Source organism: Falco cherrug, chromosome 4, assembly GCF_023634085.1.
Source record: "Falco cherrug isolate bFalChe1 chromosome 4, bFalChe1.pri, whole genome shotgun sequence".
Lineage (NCBI taxonomy): Eukaryota > Metazoa > Chordata > Aves > Falconiformes > Falconidae > Falco > Falco cherrug.
The window spans coordinates 56,362,539-56,383,549 of NC_073700.1; the positions used below are offsets into that span (position 1 = coordinate 56,362,539).

The following is a 21,011-nucleotide window of genomic DNA, read 5'->3' on the forward strand; positions in this document are numbered from 1 at the left end:
CTCTCTTATCAGCACATAAATGCATTTACTTACCTCTCTCCTGGGAATCTGTTTCAGGAAACAGAGGTGAAGAGGCTACAAGACCTGCCCAGGGATGTAGCAGTGAGTCTTTGGCAGAGCCAGGGGGCTGAGCCCTGCTCTTAGTTTAAAGATCTGATACTCTGAGCTGCACGAGCTCCCATGGGGTGCCCACTGGTGCCCAGCATGCCATTGCTGAGATATTCAAGATTTTCCTACCTTTGTTCAGATGCCTCCCATGGAGGTGACTGCAGCTGAGGATGCCCTTATCGGGTTCATTAGGAAATGGCTACTCTGGGAGGAGGTGATCTATTAGCCAGACCTCCTGAGGGGTACATGGAGGAGCAGCTGGGTCGTTGGAGTGGTCATGCACTTTCAGATGATGCTCAAGCCATACTTCCTCTTTCCCCCCTGCTGTACTGCATCCCCCTTGGTCCTCATCCCCCTAAATAGTGGGGGTTTCCCCTCCCTCTGAGGATGAAAGCTATGTCCACCCCCAGAGAAAGACTGGTGTTGAAAAGAAAGTAACAACTTCAAGTTCTAGCTCAGAAATTTCTTTTTGCGTTACTCTGCTAGGTGTGAGCAGAATGGCCATCTCCACCTCCCATTAGAGACATATATAGAGCTTTACACCTATATGACGCATCTTAGTCCTCCAGGTTAGTCAGGGCTGTAATTTCTCTGTTACTGCTGTAAAAACACGAGAAAGTTCTCCTTTTATTTGCAAAATTGCACTGCTGCATTTGGATTTAGTGAGGTATTTGCAATGCTTTCTGTTTGAACAATGGGCTCTCTCTCCACAAATCCAGCTATTGCACAGCCAGGAAAGGGCTGATGTACTTTTTAATATGTGCACGTTAGAAGCACTGCAGCAATTCTAGTGTTCTTTGCCTTCAAATCTCAGTCCCCAAATCACGAGATTTTGTAAATAACAAACTTAATGATTCTTTTTCTTTGTTTTCTGCTTTTTGAGTTCAGATTCTCAAGTTTTTCTCTAAAATACTGAAGGAGATCTATTCTGTTTTTATTTTAAAGTGACAACAACTAATATTATATACTAACAGGATTCCAGGATCTGGTGCTTCAAATTAAATGCCAGTTCCTACAGGAACAAATGTGCACCAAAAAGCCATGAAGATAAGAGAAGAGGGACCCCAGTAAGCTTCTCAGACACTGGTCAGCATGCTGCTGGAAGGCGCCAAACCCCAAGGTTCCTTTCGTCCTTGGTTCCAGCTGCTTCTGCAGATACACAGGCATTTTGATGCAGCACAGAGGCTGGGCACATGAAGAAGCAGTGGGATGCAATACAGATTTAGCTGCCCAGTTCTGCCAGAGGTCACTGGGACACCAGGGGAGGAAACAGAAGAAGGTATTTCCTTAATGCTTTTTTTGCTATGTCACCATGTAAATATGGGACCTCTCTCCCTGATTTCTGCTGTCCACAGCTTAAACACTGAGTCAAAAGGAACAGCGGAGACAGTGGCACTGCTGGGGCAGATTTGGTGCAGCTTAAGACAGGCTTGCGAGGTTACAGCCACCCTCTCATGGCATCAGTTTTTCTCTGCTGTGGTCAAGAGGCCCCAGACTTTGACCAGATCCCTGGCTTTTTGAGATGAACAGCACCCTGGAAATGGGAAGGAGAGGGTCAAGGCACCAGAGACACAGCTTTTACAGGAGCTGGTGCCAATATCTGCTAAGACAAGCCCCTCTATCTGCTGCAATGGGCTTCTCCCTTCATTTGGATGCTCAAGGCATGTGGCTGAAGGAGTCTACTCTGTAAAAACTGAAAATGAAGCAATTGTCAGTGAAAGTACCTTGGATTTCATGGTCTTTCCTTATTATGACCGTACCCTGTAAGAAGAGCATTGAAGCATGTGCTGAATTAGCTGCAGAAAGCTTTGAAGAGGGCTTTGAAAAATCTTGCCTGGGAATCTCTTTCTTTTCTCCGGCATTGCTGAATTACCTACTGGAAAGGCATAAGGGGTCCAATCAGTCTGGAAAACAGAAGCTTTCTTCCTTGCAAGGTAATGAGGTTTGGCTAAGACTCCCAGTAAGAGCAATGGGGAGAGCTGGGGAAAGTCAGCCTTGCTAGCTTTAAAGTAGAAAGAAAAACAAGCACAGATTTGCAGCCTTTCTGGTTCAGAAAATGAACACAAGCCCTTGGCAAGGGCACAGCCATGGCTGAAAAAACTCTCTTAAAAAATACCTCTAGGAGATGGGAGCACTTCACGGCAAGGCAGGGACCCTGCCTAGGCTGACACTTGCTGTGCTTAACCATTTTGGTGCTAAGTGCTTAGCGAAAGCATCCCCATGTCCTAGAGCTGGGCTGGTAACATTTAATGGTCTGCTCCCACCCCAGGCCATGGATATGAACTGATATAATTTGTATTGGCCCATGGGCCTGGGTTGAGATGCTGCACAAAGAAGAGCAATGTACCTCTTCAACCAAGAATGAGTAATGCAGCTGAAGGAAGGTTTCCAGTCCATGCAGTGGAAAATAGCACAGCCTCAGTGCTGCCTAGTCCTTTATCCATTAGCTTGGATGGATGAAAGGCCACAGGGCTTCTGTTTTAATGATGGATATAATTAGATACAAGGCATTTGTTGAAGCCTTCCCCTTATCACTGCCTTTGTTTTCTTTGTTTTTTCTCTTCTCCTTTTTGACATTTTTGCAGTGCACAGGCTGTGCACAGCCCTCTGCTTATCGCTTCTCACAAAACTGCCTGCCTTAGATAGGGGCTGCTCAAACCCGCCGGGCGGGCGGCTGGCTCTGCGCTTGCGGCAAGTCTGGTCGCTCCACGCAGCTCTGCCTGACAAAACAGGCTGCTGCCACCCTCAAAATTGCTAATTATAGATAAGAGTGAAAGAACAACAGTTCATTCCACTAACGAGAGAGCCGAGCTGTCACGTGTGTGCAGCTAACGGTGTCCAAGGGGCACCTAGGGCATCTCAAGAGTTGTGAGCATGGTGTCGCTGCACAGCATCCCATGGGAGGGATGGGGGAACTTCCCAGCTGGGGATGCTAAGGCAAAGCCAAAGGGTGTTATGCAGACTGGGCTTAGGGTGTCATTTATTGTGGATGAGACAGAGTGCATGGAAGTCCAGTCTGAGACCTGTGCTGGGTCCATGTTTCTGTCTTGCCGAGCAAAAAGTCTCCGCTGGCACGTTTGGCATCCGTTCCAGTGCTGAGTGATGCATCCCGAGTGGCGCCGATTGACTAGCACTAACTGCGGCCCCAGGGATTTAAAACCTGATACTTCAAGCATTAAATCATCCCCTGGGAGCTAAAATAGAAGAGCTCCTGAGGACCCCCTCCTCCCGTCCCACCCAGCGGCTGGCACCGTGGCCGACGGTGCTGCTATCTCAGGGAAGGATATGGGGAATGTTCCTCCCCGCTGGGGTTTGTCGGCAAAATGTCCTTCGTGCCAGTGTCTGGCGCCAGATGAATCTGCACATTTCATGTGAGGGGCTGCAATGTCAGAAGTGCTTGTAGGGAGCAGCTGTTGGGGTTTCTTGAGTTCTTCCCTTGCCCAGGTATGTGTGGCTCAGGCTCAGTTTACAGCCTTTCTGCCCCATAAGCTGCACCCCAGGCAGGCAGGGAGGGCTATGGGAGCTGGAAACTTGGAGGGGGGAAAATTATTCCTTGTATTTATTTGTACACACTGATCTTTCTAGCCACGGGGGGAATAGGCAAGGCAACAGGGGAAAAAGACTTAAATACGAATCTAAAAATTCACTGACTTCCTCTTCAGCTATAACCCATAAATCACTCAATTGCTTTGTCTCCTGCTGAAGATAATATTACAGGTCTCTTGAACCATAATCATGTTACATCTGACAGCCCACTCCCAACGAGTGGAAAACAAATCACTAACAAAACCCTTCTCCTTCCTTCCTCTGAGAAAACCCCATCTCACCAGTAACACAGCAGCTCTGGCTTGCTCTGCTTTCTATTTAAACCACTATCCTATAGAGAAACAATGCTACCCACCTGCTGTGTCCACCACCTCTGCCGCTGGCACTCCTTCGCAGCCCGGCTCCCATCACCAAACCCAGTGAGCTACCAAGCGCCTGAGTCACCTATTAAAAAAGGAAGCTGCAAGCTCAGCACCAGTCTCCCGGGTCGCCTGGCCAACCACATGTCATCGGCTTTGCTCCCAAAATCAGCCACCCTGAGCAAACACAGCTGCTAAGCAAAGCCCTTTGTGTCCCCGTGTGCGCCCCACGGCGGGTCTGTGAGCTGGGGCTTGTGTAATGGGGCCTGAGATCAGCCTGGGGCTCGTACAGGGCTTGCACGAGCTGGAGGGAAAGGGACAGCACAGTGGTGCCAGCTGTGCCAGGGTCCCGTCCCTCTCCATCGCTCACTGAAGGGAGTGATGCTCGGGAGAGCATCCCACCCCAGCTGGCTGAATCCAGCATCCTCCATCACCTGCTCAGTGATGCCTGACATTGCTCCTCTGCAGATCAGCTCTGGGTTTGCCACAGTGGCTGCTGGACCTGGCGTGTCCCACGCCACGTAGCAGAGATGTGTTACGGTCTCAACCTTTGGCTGTTCCACGGCTCACGTGCTGTGAGATATTCGGCACATCCCACAGTGCAGGAGCCAAACCCCAATACTCAAAGGCTGGTGGGAGCAAAGGGAGCTGTGTCCTGGAGTTTCTTAACACCACAGAAATCAGGGCAGGAAAACAGTGATTTCTTCACATTGTTGAAGGGACTCTATTTTCCAAGGGGATGGAGAGAGGTGAACCGACACAAAAATGCTCCTGGGTTTGTGGTGCTCTGGGCTGGCTGTTTCCTGAGAATTTGGGGCCATTTCTCCTATTCCTCCTGTCTGAGATGGGTTGTGGGTTACTCCCAATTGGATGGTCACTACCAGTTCAGTCCTCTGACTCAGGCTGTGTGGCTGGACACGTGTCCCCCTTCCCAACTGCTTGCCCCTGGCAGGCATGTCGGTGAAACCTCAACAACTCACTGTCCCCCTCCTGAAGCTGGAAGCCTGTAGCTGCAGGTGGGGACCCCATTTCTAAGCGCCTCTCTCCCTAGATGTGGGAGCTGCATGCGCTGAATCACACCTACCCCATCCTCCTCCCAGCTTTGCCCCCTGGAGAACTGGTCCTCTGACAAAAGGGGCTCCTAAATACTGGCACCGCTCCACGGCTGGGCTGGGGGAATTTGCACGGGTGGGTAAACATCCATAAAAGCTGGCTGGGAAACCAGTGCTGCCGCTTAATCCGGGAGCCTGGCAGCCCATTGGGGTGCTCGGTCAGCAGGGGAAGGTTTAAATCTCTGCCCCCAACCCCTGCGCTGGTGGCCCTGTTCCATGGGGAAGCTCTGCCGGACAGACGCATACTGAAGGTGGTGTGGGGAGCGGGGCAGGCCCCTTGCTGCCCCAGTTTGGATGCTGCTGAAAGGGTGAGTGGTCCTGGGATGCTACAGTGAAGGGTATGTGGGGAAGGGTAGTCCTGGGAGGGTGAGGGTTTGGGGAGGGGAGAGCATCTCTAGCTATTTCTCATTGGCCTCATGACCTGCTCTTGAGGCTTTAGCGCATGTTTAAATGTCATGTGCTATTTTTTTCCGAAGGAAGGGGGAAGAAGGTGGGACAAGGCTGCAGCAGGGAACACTGACGGGATTTTAGGCAGCGTCTAGTAAAGAGTGAGGACTAGTGATGCTCTAAAACATGCTGCTTATCCTTATGGGTACACTCCCTCCTGACCCCCGGATCACACTTTGCTCTGTTTGCAAACTGCAGTGTGTTCTCTCAGTTTCAGTTCTACAAAGGACAGTGACAATTTGATATTCAAGCTTTTTCTTTTTTGCCATGGATTGGCCAATTATGTGAGAGAGGAACAATTGTAAACATTTTTTTTTAAAAGGCATCATCTGTTTTTTAACTGTTTTGGTCCAAGTCACCTATTTGTTATAACTCCATGGGATAGGAATCGACCTTTAAAAGTGAGAACTGAGATTTTCACATGCCTGCCTAACCAACTCAGATGTAAGAACACCCCTGATTACAGTTAGGTAACTAACAAATATACTTTGCAACACTTTTTTTTTCTGATTCCAAACTTTTAGGAGTAGACCTTGTCCTTTCAAATAAGTTTGTACAGCATCTCATGCAATAGATCCCTGGTTTGGAGATGGGGGGCATCTCTGGTATAGATCATGAGTCTAATAACTAACATACATCTAAAAATATAAATCATTCTCTTTTGAAAGGGTTTAAGAAAGATTTTGCGCTGTCTGCAAGCCATATGTTGCAATCACTTGAGCAGCTCTGGCTCATAGAGCTGATATATGAATTCAGGGGTGGGAAATGGGCTGAAACGAAAAGCCCTAGAACCAAAGGAAGGTGATAAACAAATAAGTAAAATAAAATAATCTAACTAAAGAGCAGCTGTGTTGAAGAGGAAATAAGGAATTGCCTACTAAATTATAATCAAACAATTAACATTTGGCACATGTATAAAGTTGCATTTGCAAATCTGAGGGGGTGGGAGGAGGTGAAGGAAAAAAACAGCTTCTGAAGAGCACCTTGTTTCCTGCACTTGAGCTTCAAAATCAGATCTCCAGACAATTTCCAGCACATCTAAACTGAAGGTTCACGATCTTTAGTCACGTCTACAAATGTTTTTGGCTCCTCAGTGTCAGCTGGACTTTCCTTTGCAGAAGGAACATCACAAACTCCAGGTAACTTAAACAGCTCCTGAGAAGAGCTGGGAAAATATAGCCTCAGGCAGGGCTGAGTAACCGCCCCAGGGCAGCTTGGGGCTATTTCTGGGCTTTGCAAAAATCCAGGAATGTGGAGGACTCTATTCCTGGTACCAAAAAATGCGAAGAAGCTCTGCCGAGAGACAGCTGCGAGTGGCATTGCTGGTTGGGGACGTGGCCTTCCCGCGTGGGCCAGCTGCTGTGGGGTTCTCGCTCCTTAGGGAGGGCCTTGAACGCCCCCCGGCTCGGCTGCCCAGCCTTTGGGATGCCAAGTGCCTAGAGAAGGCGGATGCAGCCCCGACTGCCCGCTCAGCATTGCCACGTTCCTCTGCTATTTGCAAAGAGTTAATAGTGGCAGAGCGGACATTTAATCAATCCCCCCCAGGCTGTGTATGGCTGGGATCTGGGGGTCCAGCACTGCCCTCGGACATGCTGGCCATCCCCTATCGAGCCCAGCTCAAGCCAGCACCGTTCTCATACCCTCCAATAGCTCTTTATGTTATTTCTACAGGAGGGTTTTGCTGAAAAGGTGATGAACACCCCTGCTGGTCACCCAACGAGAGCTGGTTTTATTTCCCTGTTTCTCTATTTCCCCTCTCCTTGCCCGCTGGCCGGCAGCAGGACTATTTTTATCCCTAAGCCCTCTGCCAGGCTTCATGTCCTCTGTGCGCTCTACCTTCCCCCACGGAGCAGCATCCTAGCCCTTGCAGACTGAGTGCAGGATGACAATCCGTGATAGCAGCTTCCCTCCCTCTAATATCCCCTTCCCCAGGGCAAGCAGCACCAAGCTCCCCACTGGAATAACCTCTTCCTGGGGAGAGGGCTTCTTGGCATGCCGCGAATACCAGACCTTTTAAGGGAAGCCCTCTCTAACCACCGCATAGAGATACCTTGGGAACATCTGTGCAGCCATGAGCCCTGTGAGCATCATTGGTTGCCCATCTCTCCTGGGATGCAGAGCACAGCTGGCAGCAGGGCTGTGGCGTGCATCTTTAAGCATTTCTTTGCCGTGCCATGGTGTTTACGCAGGGGCATTGCATGGATACCACGCGGCTCCGAGGAGCTGTTGAGACCCTGCCTTTGCTTTCTATTCTTATTATGGTGTTTCCATGCTGCTGTCGGCTCTTTATCACTGACAGCCAAGAAAACTTAATACTGTTTTGGAAGAAACAGTCACAGCCAAAAAAATTTAGCAGTATCCTTTATAGAGAAAACCCCAACCCACTTGTAGCTATTGAGTTTCCCTGACATTTCCATTTGTTTCTGAATAAGGCAAATTGCCAGTAAGAATAAGGGGGAGGAGAGAAATGATTGGTTTTAAAAGAGTAAAATATCAGGTTGTACAGTACTCAGTGCAGAGATTCTTGCTACCACGTTCAGACCCAGACTTTTGCTGGTGCCAAAGAAGGATTTTCATCCTCCTAGCAACAGGGATAGGGCATCCTCACCTGGTTTCCCCCCCAAAAGAAGTTTTTGTATCCTGCAAATACTGCATCTATTTAAAGGTTGAAAGCAGCCTTTGTGGGATGTTCCTGTGAATGTCCACCCATGTTGGATCACTGAATTGCTACTAGTGGATTATCTACCAGTTTGCCTGTACAAGGACATGGGTTCATATTTTGCTGCTTCTCATCAAGTGCTATCTGTACCTGAGGTATCAACTCCATCTCTCTTTCCCTAAATCCCTGTTTTCTAATAAAAATCTGAAGCTACTTCAGATATTTTTCAGCAATGCTTTGGTGAAAACTGGAAACCGGGAGGGAACTGGTGAAAGTTAAGGAATTTCTGTTATTCTTGCAGCAATCAGCAGGTTGTGCATCTCAGAAGGAAATGTTCACCACCACCAAATGCATGAGCAGAAATGTATGGCTTTGAGTTCAGGCTGCTGGGGTCGGACCCTTCACACAGTGACTGAAGGACAGCACTGCGACCTGGACCTGGAGTCCAAGCTCTCTTCTTCTGGCCGGGACACAGACCTTAGAGATCAAAGGCTTTGCCAAATCAGGTATGAGACACACACATGCACGCACAGGGGTAGATTTTTGGTTCTTTTAAGAGTGGTGCAGGTGTTTTTGGAGTTAACTTCCATACGTGAGCACAAATAGGGAGTGATGTGGCCATATTAATGCTGCTAACCCAGCAGGCTGCTGAAGCCCTTTACTTGGCTTGGGGTCACAAACACATTTCTCAGCCCTTCTTGGAAACCAGGAAAGAAGAGGGAGGGAAAGAAATTCCCTTCTTAACTAATCCTACTCTTCCTCCTGTTCCCTAGGCATGTAAGATAAAGCAAAGCTCATTTCCCTCTGAATTGTCCATCTTTTACTGCCTGTTGCTTAACTGCCTATCAGTCCTGAACACCGTTTTGATCTGGAAGAGATCCCCTTCGCAGTTAGCATCCATGCGCCTCAACTGAGTTCCCTGGGGGTTCTTTGCCCTATTGCTGGTCATGGTGATCAGAGTCATGGTAAACAACAGGTTTTGTTTTCAGGAGAGAGCAGACACTGAGGCCTGGCCCCATGAATTTAAGCCTCAAAGCTAGTCAAGCCAGTTTTTCAGGACAGGGGGAAAGCACACGTGTACAATGCTCTGCTTCTGCCTTAAACATACCCCAAGCGCTCTGGATGACAGTGCTGAACCAGGTCAAAGCCACCATCTGTGGAACACAGAGACAGCACCTTCTGCAGAAGAAGGTGGGATTTATCAAGCTCTGGGCCAACCAAAAAAAATCCATGGCTTTCCATGAGCTGTAACATTGCATTCATAGCATGAGGTGCTAAGCATCCTCATGTGCCCCTGCATTTTAGCATCAGTCTGAGATTCATAGTCATGCAATGCTTCACCCCGCTCTAATCTACCCCAAAATTACTTACAGGGAGGTTGTGGTAGTCCCAGCAGCTGTGTCACGCTGTAGACAGCCCCAGTGGAAAATCTACGGCAGCCCTTAGTGTATCCTGCGAGGAGCCCTGCTCCACTCCCCACACCCTGGGTCCTGTTCACTGCCTCCCAGTGGTCTCTGGCAGCTGGTTTTATCGCCGAGCACTGGGCTATGTTGAGAGGATGAACTACTTGGTCTATTTTTAGGGAAGAGTGAAATTGCTCTTCCACCAGGCTGAGTCAATCATGACTTTTAGCAATCCTAAACAGAGGGTGGGAAAGTCTGGGGGCCTGGCTTATTTTCAGAACTTATTCATTCAAAATACCCCTGGTGTAATCCAGTACGGGACAAGGGATGCTTCCAGGCAGCGGTGCAATGGGGAAGAGGCATTTCCCTGACTCACTGTCATGTCCTCAGGCTGTGGTCTGCACGGCCAGGCTTCCCTTGCCTCCAACCACCACCAAAGTTTTAAGGGAAAAGCTGGGAAGGTGACAGCTATTAGCTACAGCTTCTGGTTCCCTATTTCCTCATCAGTTGCAATATTTTAGAATCAAGAAAGAAAACAATAATTTTTGGAAAGTGAGGGGAAGCATGTATGCCAAGAAGGATGATAGAGCTATCTGCTTTATAGTCAGCTGGGAATCACCCCCATCCTTGCAGTCCCGCTGTTAGCAATGTGGTGCTGCGGGTAGCAGCTCTGGTAGGTGTTTGGAGAGGGATAATAATAAAGTACTCGGCCCCAGAAGGCTCTCAATGGCCTCAAAGCTCAGCTGGGTGATGGGTGCTACTGTCAGGGTATTAATGGGGGGTTACAGCTGTGCGCCAGAACTGGGGACCCTGGCCTGGCCATGCTGACTTACAAATACAAACATAACCAATGGCTCTGTGTGGCTTATTTTAAGAGTCTGCCTTTACCAGGCTGGGTTAGAGATATGGCTGATGTACCCAGTAATGTTTGAATCAGGCCCAGCTGTCCTCTTGATTTACTTTTCTGCAACCTTTAGAGAGCGTATGCATGAGTAAATCATGACATGGCGATGAAAGATGTGGGCTGGCTATGCCAATAGCAGAAGCCACCATCACCTGAGATAAAACACTCACTCAGAGGTGCTTAGGATCACAAAACACAGGGCAAGGGCTGCAAGAGACCCGTGCTCGGTCCCACCCTGCTGGTATCCTTCCAGGCCATGCCCATGACCAACAGCACCTAATGCCAAACATGGGACCACAGCGATGGAAGAGAGAGATGCACAGATGTGATGTCCTGGACCAGATGGGCTCAGGGCAAAAAAATTATCTATTTTATCTGCCAGCACAGAAGCTGTCATAGCCTTCCTGTGCCCCAATGCACTGTCAGAAATACAGGGTAGGGGTCCTTTCCCAAGGTCTTTCAGCCTCTCTGCAATGTGTTTGTGCAGTGTGCAGCACAGGGACATCTCCATTTCAGCTGAGCTTGTTGGTCACATAAAGATCTCAGCAACGTTGTGCTGAGTAGGTGAAGCACAACCCCAGTCCCCAAAGGGGCTCCACGCTCCTTGCTCCAAAGGGCCAAGCAACTCACTGCTGCTGATTTTCCAGTTTGAGATGCCTAAGTTTTTCCATTCCTTCCTCCTGAATACCTTTGCTGGGGTTTTACAGGGGTGTTTGGAGGGGGTGCTCTTTTCCCTATCTCTTTTCCCTATGGGTCTGCAGGTATCAGTCCCTGCAGAGGATGCTACACATCATCCGGGCTGCAGTTAAGCATGCGACAAAGTTTTCTCACCAACATCCCACCCCATCCAGCTGTAGATGACCATCTGCTGTCATGGAGGCTCCTGGAAGGGCCCAGCTCCTCCCCATCATAGCCCAGGTTCTTTAAACATCCTGCAAGGCTACGACTGACCAGCCCCTTGCTGTCTGTGTTAAGCCCAGTGCCTAGGAGGGTCATCACCCCTCCTTATCAAGTGGTCTCTGTGTTCTTTGTTTCTTCCTTCAATAAATGAGGCTCAGAGAAAAAAGCTAAATAAGAATGGGCTGAAATTTAACCAACCAGGACAGCAGGGAATACAGCCACCCTTGCTACTGCTGCGTGCTAAGAATTCTGTTTGCTGTGAGTGATGGTTGTGAACGAGGCAGCACTAGGCGTCTGGGAGAGGCTCAGACCAAAGTGGTCTGTGCTGAGTGTATCCTGTGATGTGGAGCAGGAAAGCGAGGGATGCTGTTAGGAAGGTGACAGACAGGTCTTTGGCCACCAGCCAGGATGTGAGTCAGAGGGCTGGGGATGCCTGGGGCTGGCAGCAAACACACACCCGCTCAGGTAGCATCAACTGGGTGGTGGGGGTGTCAGCAAACAGAGCAGCAGGCTGAGGACAGAGATACCTTATTTATTCCATACGGGTGGAGGGACATAAAGGCAGGAGGTGAAGGGCAGAACGTATGGGCTCAGTCAGCAGCTCATGACAGACATGCATGTGTGTATCACAAGGACACACGTGTACCCTGCAGGAGCACACAAGGTGCATGCATATTTTTATGTGAGCCCTCTCTTAATCTGCAGTATATATTTACCTGCCTGTCTGTCTAGCTGCAACATACAGCATACATATACTGGGGTGGTGGTCTGTCTGCATGCACAGCTGGCTGTTCACGCTCCTGCTGTCTTTCTCTCCATCCCTAGGCAGAGGACCTGGTCTGCTACGGGCTGTGATTTCCACATGTATCCCCCTCTCAGTGCCAGTTGCAGACTGCTCCTGTGAGCAGTGTCTTGCATGCCTGTGATATCTGAGCTACCTGACAGCTTTGCATAGCTCCTGGGGAAGGGTTTTTCTCCTGTCTGGAAGACAGCAACTAGTCAGAAAGCAGGAAATATGTATATATATATGAACAAAATCACTGGAGCACTGGGCCTTTCTGAGAGGCACAGAGATGTGGGAGGGGGAGACCAGCATCCTGGGGGTGTGTGGGTCTGTAGTAGAGGGCAGCCTGAAGCCCTTGACTGAGATGGGGTGGCTCTTGCTGGGGGCCAGGAGAAGAGGGTAGCAGGGGCTCAGCGGAGGAAAGGCTCTTTAGGTTAGATTGAGTGAGAGCAGAAAAAGCCAACTAGATGGGACTAGCCTGTGTGCTGTGATCGCTGCTGCTAGCCCAGCGGCTGGCAGAGCTCAGCCAGGCATGAGCAGAGGCTGATCACTCCCTTGCCCTCCGACTGCCTGGGAACCGCTGCATGATGCCATGGCAGCCCCCCCAAAAAGGTGCCTGGGATCCCAGCATCCCCGACTGGCTGTCACAGGGGCTGGGAGAGGTGAAAGGGGATGGATGGCACCTGTTTCTGCCTTTTCTTTCTGTGATGTGGGGTGCTTTCATGAGATGGATCTCATGCTTAAACACCCCAAGTTTCCCTCCTGGCTGAGTGGCAGAGGCACAAAGGGCTTAGAGCTGGGCAGATTGGCTACTTACAGGAGTCCTGACATTCAACTCCTGCTTGTAATGCTCCTGAAAAGCAACTGCTGAAATGGAAATAAGCTTTCAAGGATTATTTTGACTGCAGGAGCCTCTATCTTTGCAAGTGCCAGAGCTGCCTTGAACTCAGAGCTGTCTGCAGCACAAGCAGAGCCTTTTATCTTAAGTCAGCATTTTCCTCCTGCCTTTCAGATCTTTCCAGTTCACTAGTGATGTTCTCCCAAATCCATCTGCTGAATACGGTGCTGCAGGAGGGGGGATGCTGGCTGCAAAGCCCCAGGTCAGCTGAGACACGGTGCCTCGTGGGTGATGGGCAGCAGCATCCCTGCAGAGACCGATTTGGGGACCGAAGTGGGACGGTTTCGTTGTCGCTAGATGGCACCGCACCCCCTTGCAGGAGAAAGTGCGGGTGCTACAGCGAGCAGGGGAAAAACATTCCCTGCCAAGCACGCGTTGCAACGAAGCCCGGGTCGCCTGCACGCAGGATGGGGGAGCCCACTGTTTTCTGCGCTCTCCTTCGCCTCCCCTCCTTGCTTTGAAAATTCCCTGTGGGTAGAGGTCGAAACGAATACAGAATAGAAAGCGGAGGGGGAGGAGGGAATCAAATGCATTTTGGAGGCTGTCTGGATGCTCTGTAATTTGCAGTCATGTCAGGCTCCCGTTTCATCTTTGCACTGCACCGAAGTAACATCCTCGCGTGCCCTTCAGCTGAAAGCACTGAATAATGGAGCTATATTAATACATATATGCACAAGCATACGTATGTGTGCGAGCTGGGGGAACGGCATGCCTGCATGCATGCCCCTTATTTCTTTCTTGGCTGTGATTTTCCTCTCGCCGATTGCCAAAATTCATCTAGACGTTGTTAATTTTTAAACACTGAGTACTCTGAAGACTCTACCTGCAGCAAATTAGCTGGTGCCTTCTCCTTTTTAATATTAAAGGACTCAAACTTTCAGTCATTTCCCCTTGGGGAAAATAGTTTCTTCATTTGCCATCTTCCTTCCTAGGAAGTATTTTGTTCTATTGTCTAAATTTTCCAGTACTCAGTTTAACCTTATTACTGCAAACTATAGCTGGTTGGACCTCTTTAATTAGTGACTTGGTGATGTCTTTGGTGGCACAGTCCTCTGGATTACCTGGTATCATCAGTGTGGCCAGGGATGTAGCCCAGCTGGTTTGGCTACCTGGGAATGGGCTTTTCTAAGCAGTGTGGCAGCCCTTTAAGCCATGCTTAGGACTCCAACGGTGTCTCAGAGGTGACTATGCTGTGTCTGGAAAGAGGTACAGCAACTGGTGCTTTGATTCAGCTTTGAACTGTTGTAGGGATGTGTTTGCCGATAAGCCAAATGCCAGTCAGCAGAGCTGTCTTGAACATTGCCAAGATGTTGTCCTCCATATCATGGCATCCCAGACCTGAGAACCATGCTCTCTGCTTAACCCTATATCATTTTGTTGTTTCAAACCACTTGACACTGCCTTCCCCATCATAGGTCATGCGATCAGCCCCCTCCTCAGCCCTAGGAAAAAGCTGGGGCAGTCCCTGGGAGGTAGTGAGGGTGTTCCTGTAGAAGACCTTCCCTGGTCACTGCTGGTGCTCATGGAGCACTGATGTCTTTCTCGGCCCATGGGAATGACCCAGCACAGCACAGGTATAATCCCGGACATTTCTTGTCCCAGAAGAGACATGGGACAGCTGGCTCTTGTACTATTTTAGGAAGCATTACAACTCCCATCTCTGAGCAAATTCAGCATCTACATCAGAGGTAGCTGTCATATTCCCAGCTCCCTGGCTGCAGTTGCCTCCCCAGAAGGACTTCACACCATGCAAAGCCTATCCCTACCAAAGAAGAAGGGCCAGAGACTATGTGAAGTCTTTGCTATTACAAGACCTTTGAGTTAGGGGCTGAAGGGTGGTGTAAGGCTCTAAGATAGACCGTGATTCATCATCTACCACCCAGAGGAAAGGATGTTCCTCACACTGTGAAAGGCGCACTGCAGCTAATACTGTGATCATGTTTAGCGAGATAGCACAATGACTTCACATGTTTTGACATTAAAAAAAGAATCCCGGCAATGCTATGGAAACTTCAGCTCCTTCATTTGTGTGCTCATGTAAGAGACTTATTTTCCCATGCACTTGGGTAATTAAATACAGTGTCCCAAGTTCAGGCAGCATGTGAGGTTTTGTTCCCCTCCCCACCCCACCCCCCCGCCCCCCTTCTTGTGTGGAAGACAAAGAAGAAACAGAAAGGAAAGAGAACAAATCCTAGAAAGATGGGATATGAGGTCCTTGGATTCCTGATCCAGGCCCAAAGGAGGCAGGGTGGTCCACTGGTCTCAAATCCAGTCATTATGGGGCTTTTGGAGAGCTGTTGCTTTCTGCCTTAAACAGCAAAGTTTGGTAAAATTCAACCCTTTCCCATGCAAAGCTTCAGCTTGGATCTCTCGCTTTTCACAGATGCCTCTTGCCTTGAAATATCCCTGACCTGCTTTAGTCCCGATGATATCATAGCATTAGGGATCACTTACATGCCCTATCTTAAGCCAAGATGACTGACTGATACAGCACCGCTGCCAGATTCAAGGAGGAGCCCCACAGCCACCCTTAGGTAGGTACGATGAACCTCTCCCTTTTCCTGTCCTCAAAGCTGAGGAGCAGGGGGGTATTACTCATCCCAAACTAAACACGGACACACTTCTGCCTTGGTACTTAGTCCCAACTATTTTTAAATGCTGGGATAGCAACTTAGGGAGAGCGGACTCATCGCTGGCCTGGATCCCAGCTGTGTGAGGATTTGCCAGCTCTGTGCAGGGCTGGAAAGCTGCAGTCGTGGGGTTGTCTGTTCTCTGCTCCCGCTGTCCCTGGCCACACTCCTGCATGGCTAGTCCTGGCAGTACCCACACGCTTCGTGGCCAGGATCGCCTGCTCAGCCCTGCTAGGGGATTATGTGGGAAATACAGCTTTGCGCAACGACCAAGTAGTTGCGAGGACCTTCTCAGTTGCAACTACAGAGCTGGCAGTAAAGTCGCAATGATGACCGGTAACCAAAATAAATCCAACTCACAGCTTCTGCCTGCAGTTGAGTCATCGGCTGTATCCGGCAACGGGGAGATGACGGCCTGCCTGTCATGGGATGGCTTCCCGTCCTGTGGGGGAACAACAGCAGGGAAACAGGTAAATGCCCATAAACAGAGGGGAAGAACTGCACAAAGCCCCAGCATGGCAAAGACGACTGCACCAAAGGCTTTCCAGAGGGAGAGGAGGCCCTGACATTGCATCCACAAGTTGCATGTGGTTTGGACTTTTTTCCTGTAGACCTGACCCAGCTTTGGCTTTGCTCTGTTCTCTCCAAGGACAGTGCTTCCTAGCTTTTTGCCCCCACTCCCTGTTTTGAGACCTAAGTGGTATTTTCTCTGCCCATCCTTGTTTTTGAAGCCAGCATCACTGATCTTCAAAAGTCAGGATTAGCCATCCATTTTCTTTACCAGCTCCTGCAATGGTTTTAGTGTCTCAAACCCAGTAGTGATTGGTGTTGCCCTTTGCTGTACTCCCAGTGAAGGGACCAATCCCACCTGTGGAGCAGTAATCACTGGGATCGTATCATAGAGAGAGATGGACATGACCATTTCAGACAGGATCTCATCCATAGCTGATATTCCACATGATAACAACTGTTGCAGCACTATCAAAACTATCGAGCTGCAACAAGGCTTTTCCCACCCCATCCCAGGTTAACTTCAATAAGTTGTTCCCGCACCTTGCCCTGGCACAGTCACCAAGCCCCCACAAGGTTTCAACAGTTCATCTACTGTTTGTGCTGTTTCTTCATACTCTTCAGGTCAGTCCACCCTGCTTCTTGCTTCTGCTGCATCCATCTCCTTGTTGCGCCAACCTCCAGGACGCTCTCCCTCTTCTCTCTCTTCTTACAGGTCTCTCTTCATCCAGGGCTCCTCTTTCATACCCCTTAGATCTTAACTACTCAGCAGGAACCAGCCACAGCTGCACATGATCCACGTCAGCCAGCCCACCGCCCCTGAAGCCAGCCCACAGCTGTGTATTACCAATGTTAATTAACCTGCCTTCATTCCTCTACAAACAGCTTTGTGGGACTCTTGTTTCCTTGATGTATGTCTCTCTCTATTCTAGGCTGCCCATTCCTACCAACTCCTTCCCTCCAGAAAAAGGATCGTCACAAGGAACACCTTGTTGGACATATGACCTGTGCCGCTGATACCATTAAATAACCCAGAGCTGGATGAGACTAGAGATAAACTACGTGGGAGCCCATAGAGAGGGATGGGTGTCTGGATTGAGAGGACTGGGGCAAAAAGAAGTGTTGTGGCTGAGTCTCTACAGTAACGGGGCTGGAAGGAAGCTTGAGCCACAGATGACATTATGAATTTGTGTTTGCTCGTAGGTGTTGCTGGGCCTCAGACACTGTTTAGCTGCTGGCTTGAACTGGCACTAACAGTCATTTCCAGCCTCTTTGGTGTGTTTGGATTTCCCAGCAGAATCAGGCCTGTCATGGCACGTGGTACTCTTTTTCTGCTAGACACTGACCCAACACGCTGTTGAGGACCTGGTGATGTGTTTGCCAGCTTTTAATAATACAGAAAGAGAAGTGGCCTCCATGCTGCAGGGAGGTGATGTACCAAGGGGTTTTCTGCAGTAGGCTTTGTCACTGACCCTCACATCTTGGCGAAAGCTCTATCCTGATGGTAGTTCTCATGTCACAACACAGCTCCCCTGCAGACCTGCTCCTCCTTCCCTAACCATGGAGGGGTTAGCCTTCTACAGCCTAGGCAGCTCCCATGCACCAGTGGATGACGAAGCACCGCCATGAAGCCCAAGCACTTACAAGGATGACTCTGGACACATGAAGAAAATTAATTTCCAGGAGCTTTTGAAGAAGAGCAGCTACTAACCTTTGCAAGAGACTCCTTCCACTTGATGGTGGCAGGACTCCATTGTGCCGTCCTCTGGATGCTCTGAAGAGAGGAAGGGAAGGATGGGTCTTTATGGGGTTTGGTTTCCATGCTCGGGGCTTGGATTGTTGTTGTGATTGTGGCATCAGCCTCCCTTTTCCTCAAAATGCCATTGGGAGATGGTGTCTTCAGAGGAGCAAAATGTAAACTCTTACACCGTGGAGTGGCTTTGGAAATGTCAAAGCTGCTCAGAAGTCCTTTGACATTCTTTGTTGGGGCACTGATGTTAGGGATGGGAAGATCCGCCATGGACTTGCTCGAGCACATATCACTGATATGGCTTTGAGATAAGGCATAGTTTTTCCCCATTGGACTGACATTAGTCTGTGACAGATATCTTCTCTCCATAAGCTAAAAATAACACAAACATCAAAATAGGTTCATATCTGACTTCAATAAAAAAGCATCTGAAATTTTATTTCCTTCTCTTCTACTCCAAGCATCATATCTGTTGACCTTCTAACTTTTTGGGATGAAAGAGTGTCCCATCACTTTCTTCTCTATGTTCTCTGGAGTAAATGTCAGGGACATAATCTAAACTCTAACCTTTTTTGAACTGTGGAAGAAGTTTCTGTCTTGCTTCCTGTGCATCCTCCCGATTTGTCTATGGTCGTGCAAGGAAACCTTAGAGTAGAAAAAGTATGACCACTGGTTGTTGTCCCTCTTGGATCATTGTTTTATCCCCACCTCCATCCTCTTCACCTAGGAAATTGTGTTTTCAAACAGTCAGGAAAACCCCTGCCACTATCATTCCATAGGAAACCTCCAGTTTCACCTTAAAAACCTGGACTAGGAATAAATATTTTCAGATTCTGCTTATATTTAATGAGGTGCCGTTCAGCTTTTTCTAGTCTGTGGGAATCAACCCTGTCTTCTGCAGAGAAATGGGATGAAGTCCAGAGTATCTGGCTTCCAGTGTCTGACTTCATCATTGTTATTGCAGGTTGTAAGAGGCCCTTATAATAAAGCAGCACCCAACACACAAACACAGAGCCGAGAACTGTGCCTTATGCCAATGAATTTGCAAACAAAATATGAAATGACGGCCACTGATAGGTGGAAGGTGCACCTTTGCCATGATGTGAGACGAGTAGCCATAGCTTCTCGTTTGGAGGGAATTCAGTTTAAGATGCTGAAATGCAAATGTGTAAATGCACCTGTGAGCAAAATCCACTTGTGAACTTGATGTTTAAGTTAGTCAAAAGTGCCAAGAAAGCAATTTCTGCACCCTAGGGTAGAACAACAGAAATGACAGTCGGGACCTACCATCTCTGGTAGGTACTTAGTGTCATTTGAGACACAAGAGTAACCTCAAAAACCTCCAGTTGCTGGTGTAGGAGGGCAGATGTGTCTCAGTGTCATATCTGTCACCCATCGTGTCTGTCTGAGTACCTTAATGACTCAGTGTGCCTTTGCCTCAGGCTGGATGCTTCCCTTGCTTTCTAACCAGTACTAAATCCTCTGCCAGGTCCTACACCTCTTGATGGCCTTCCATTAGTCTATGCCCCTACAATTTATTCACTGCAATCTGAATGTTGTACATGAAGCTTCCATTCCATCCTGGAGCACCTTATATGTGTCAGTCCATCTGCACATACTAAAAGGGAATTGGATCTGACCTGCTCTGAGATGTCCTCAGAACAGCACCAGATATTGCAAACACCCCCCCTGCAAAAAAAAAAAAGCTAGGCTTTTGCTTGTCTCTAATTGCCCAGAACTGGAGTGTTATGTTGTTAGAACATGTTCTGTCCCACCTGGTCTGAGTCTTTGGATCTCACCTTGGGATGTTCTTCCTTAGAGCTGCCTTCACAGTCCAGGATGCTCTGGTACCTGCAGGGATCACAGGAAATGACACTTTAATTCCCTTTTAGCTTAAATGTATCTTTCCATATAGTAGACAGGCTCTCTGCCTTCCCCTACCCTCTGGAAAATATCAATCCCAATAGACTTCACAAGCAATCTTGAAGAGTGGTGTGAAAAATCCCCCAAAGAGGACTGGTTTGAGGTCTAATGGATTATTTCAGTGCAGTGCTGCTCAATCCAGCATAAGCCTGCTCCTCCCAAGCTCCGTGCAGATGTGTCCCTGGAGCACCTCATCTTCCCACTGGTGGAGGATGCGCTGGGGGGCTATACTGGCTGTAGGTTGTGTATTATTGCACTTTGCTCATACGTGGCTTGCAGCTGAAGTCAGGCTTTCCAGAAAGTTAATGCATTGTTCATTTATTCAGCTTTAACCTAATGTAAAGGGATTTATCAAGTCAGTACCTGACTTAATATAACACCAGTGATGAGTGACACCTTTGCAGAAGAAACCACCTTCCTTCTCTTCCTTGCTGTGGGAAGTGCACTTTCATCTTTCTCCAAAGACCCTGTCAGATACATGATTGTTTACAGTGAAAACTGACCAAGTTTGGGATATTGGGAACTAAACTGTCCTGGGGGGAAGTTCAAGAGACAGTCTTGACAGCTGCTCTGGCACTCTTACGTTGAAGGCGATGTACTTTGGGTTCTGTTGCTAACCTTATTTCTCTCATTCTTGGCAATGTTGTGGTCTGATCTCAGTTATGGGTTGTAACCAGAAAAGAAATTAGCCCTTGAAGGGCTTGGGTTGAAATTTGACTCTCCCTGGAGCCTTTTGGTTAGAGACAGTTGAAAGAAACCAGAAGGGGATGAGATATCCTTCTTGTCTCCTCATCAGCTCATCTCTCCAGCATTTGCTGGTTTCCCTTGTGGCACCTTACAGACTATCAAGATTAAAAGCTCTAATTATCCATTTGGGAATGCTCCGGTCGTTGGGGTTGAGGGCAAATTCCTCTGTGTCATTGTATGTGGGGAAGTTTGTTGAGTGTGTCTGGCTTTTAAATCAGGACCTGTCTTCCAAGACTTAATATTGCGTTGGTAATATATAATAGTTAAGAGCACTTATGGCAGAAAAGTGCTTGCCTCTAGCTTGAGACCTGAGACCTGACATGTTGGGATG

General features: G+C 48.7%; 1 long non-coding RNA gene across 1 annotated transcript; it reads left to right on the forward strand.

Annotated features, from left to right (window-relative positions):
- Positions 1–5,338: 5,338 nt before the first annotated feature.
- LOC114016725 (uncharacterized) lies at positions 5,339–8,707 on the forward strand. Its single transcript, XR_003561375.2, has 3 exons — positions 5,339–5,463; positions 6,667–6,711; positions 8,533–8,707. It is a non-coding gene; the product is annotated as an uncharacterized LOC114016725 (long non-coding RNA).
- Positions 8,708–21,011: the final 12,304 nt, after the last annotated feature.